The following is a 3,347-nucleotide window of genomic DNA, read 5'->3' as shown; positions in this document are numbered from 1 at the left end:
ATTGGTACTAGTTCTTTTATGTTTGGTAGAATTTGGCTTTGAATCCATCCTATACTAGGCTTTTCTGTATTGGGGAACATTTTATTACTGATTTAATCTCGCTACTTGTTACTGTTTTTTTTAGGCTTTCTATTTATTTCTAATTCAATCTTGGTAAGTTGTATGCTTTCAAAAATTTCTCCATTCCCTCTAGGTTTTCCAGTCTGTTACTATGTAGTTATGTATAATATTCTCTGATGATCTTTTGTATTTCTGTGTTATCAGTTGTAATGTCTCATTTTTAAATTTTGCTTGTATTTTAGTCTACTCTGTTTTCTTCTTGGTTAGTCTAGGTAGCAGGTTACTAATTTTGTTGAAATTACCAACTTTTTCATTGATCCTTTGTATTGTTTTTCAGTCTGTGTTTTACTTTTGCTCTCAACTTTATTTCTTTTCTTCTGGTTAATTTGGAGTTTATTCTTGCTTTTCCAGTTCGTTAAGGCATATGATTATTTATTTGAAATCTCACTGCTTTTTTTGATGTAGGCATTTACTACAATAAACTTTCCTCTCTGCACTGCTTTTGCAGTATTTCACAAGTTTTAGTATGTTGAATTTCTGTTTTCATTTGTTTTAAGAAAATTTTGATTGCCATCTTAATTTCTTCATTGACCCAAGGGTGGTTAAGAAGCATGTTTTATAATTTTCATTTTATTTGTGTAGCTTCCAAAGTTTCTCTTGGGGTTGATCTCTAGTTTTATACCATTGTGATCTAAGAAGATACTTGAAATAATTTCAGTTCTCAAAAATTTGTTGAGGCTTGTTTTGTGGCCTGACATATAGTCTCTACAGGAGAATGTTTCATGTATTGATGAGAAAAATGTATATTCTGCAGTTGTTGCATAAAATGTTTCTTAAAATCCATAAGGTCCATTTGATCTAGAGTCCAGTGTAAATCCAATATACCTTTGTTAACGTTCTATCTCGATGATCTGTCTAATGCTGAAAGTGAGTGTTGAAGTAACCAAGTATTATAGTATTGAAATGTCTATATTTTTAGATGTAGCAATATTTGCTTTATTAATCTGGATACTCCAGTGTTGAGCACATATGTATTTAGAATTGTTATATTCTTTTGCTGGATTGATCAATTTTTCATTATGTAGTGACCTTCTTTGTCATTTTTCTTGGGTTTAACTTAAAGTGTGTTTTATCTAATATCGGTTTAGCTACTCCTGCTTGACTTTGCTTTCCATTTTGGATGCTTTCCATCCAAAAAGATGGAATATCTTTTTCCATCTCTTTACTTTGAGTCTAAGTCTTTGCAGATAACATGCATTATTTTTTCTTTATGGATAGCATATAGTTGGATCATGTTTCTTTATCTACCCAGCCAGTCTGTATTTTTAAGTGTAGAATTTTATCATTTTACCTTCAAGATTATTATTGATATGTAAGTTTTGTTACTGTCATATTGTTAATTGTTTTTTGGTTGTTTTTGATGTACTTTGTTCATTTTCTCTTATTGTTTGTCTTTGTGGCTGATGATATACTGTAGTGTACCACTTGAGTCCTTCATCTTCCCCATTTGTGTGTTTAGTTTACTAGTGAGTTTTAGACTTTCATGTATTTTTATGATGGTATTTGTCATCCTTTCACTTCCAAGATTAATATTCACTTGAGCATTTCTTGTAGGACCAGTATAGAAATGATCGGTTCTCTTAAATTTTGCTTGTCTGGAAAAGGCTTTATTTTCATTCGAGAATGAACGTACTGAATGTAGTATCCTTGGTTGACAGGTTTTGTTGTTCTTGTTGTTGTTGTTGTTATTGTTGTTGTTTCAGCACTCTGAATACATTATCACATTCTCTCCTGGTCTGTAAAGTTTCTGCTGAGAAATCCACTGTTAGTCTTTTGGGATTCCTTTATAGGTAACTAGACACTTTACTTGCTTTTGGTATCCTTTCTTTTGCCTTAATCTTACACAGTTTGACTATAATGTGCCAAAAAGAAGACCTTTTAGCATTATATCTGTTTGGAGATCTTTGGGCGTTCAGTATCTGGAAGCCTGGGTCTCTAGCTAGACTTGGAGAGTTGTCATCTAATATTTCATTAAATAGGTTTTCTAACCTTTTTGTTCTTCCTTCACCCTTGGAAATGCCAATATTTAGTCACTTTTGTTGTTCCAAATGCCATGAAGACTTTGCTCATTCCGAAATTATTTTTTATGCTTGATCTAGTCTATTAAAGCTTTCCATTGTATTTTATATTTGATTTAACAAATTCTTCAATTTTAGAATTTCTGTTTGGCTCGCTGTTATATCTGCCTCTTTGGTAAATTTCTCATTCATATCCTGATTTACATATTTTAATTTATCTGTGTTGCTTTTCAGAATTCTGCTGTATCTTTAAAATCAGTATTTTGAATTCTTTATCTGAGATTTTAACAATTTCTTTTTGATTGGGATCTTTTGTTGGAGAATTATGAGTTCCTTTTCAGGTGTCAAATTGCCTTGGTATTTTGTTACCTTTGTCCTTACACTGATATCTGTGCAACTGGTATAACAGTTGCTTCTTCCAATTTATAAGACTGTTTTCATAGGGGATGACTTTTTTTCCTGAAGGTATATGTATGATTTCTTCAGCTGTAAACTGCATCAGTGCTATCTGTGATTTGTTCATTGGCTTAGGGTTTGGTTATTAGTGGAGGCTATGGTGAATATTTGCTGGGAACTAGGGTGCCAGATGGGGAAGTGTTCAGGCCCCAGTGGTGGCAATGGTAACTTGAGCATACTGGTCTTTGTGCCCCTGGGTGGCTTATGCTGGAACCAGCGCTGGTGGACCCAGGGGGTCTGGTTTCTGAGCTTCCACATAAGCAGAAGTGGGCTGGATATATGGGCAGGTTCTCAGACCTCTGGCCAGCTGATGAGATGTGGGTGATGGCAGTGGTGAAGATAGAGCAACCCACTGGAACCCAAGTAATCTGTTTTAGTGTTGGCAGTGGCTGTAACAGGTTTGGAAGCCCAGTAGCCTGTCCTGCTGGTGGCATGTGCAAGTGGGTGTCAGCTATGGTGCTATCAGCCCAAACTCAAACCTCAGGAGCAGTGTTCTGGTGCTAATGGTAGTGAATGAGGCTGAGCAATTTTCAGGCCCATGGACAGCATGTTCAATTACTGAAGAGATAGGACCAGGCCAGCATACTAGTCCTCAGGCCCCCAGCATTGTGTTTAGGTGCTGGTTTTTATAGGCAGAAGTAGAGTGGCTCCCAGTTCACTGGCAGAATGCTCAGGTGTGAGCAGTGGCAGCTGCACTATGGGCCTGCCACCAGGGAGGGTTAGGCCACTCTTAGTGAAAGCAGCATACGAACA

Source organism: Sapajus apella, unplaced genomic scaffold, assembly GCF_009761245.1.
Source record: "Sapajus apella isolate SASKATOON/1434 unplaced genomic scaffold, GSC_monkey_1.0 scaffold26, whole genome shotgun sequence".
Taxonomy (NCBI): Eukaryota; Metazoa; Chordata; class Mammalia; order Primates; family Cebidae; genus Sapajus; species Sapajus apella.
The sequence above is the reverse complement of the archived record's forward strand: the minus strand, read 5'-3'. Positions refer to the sequence as shown.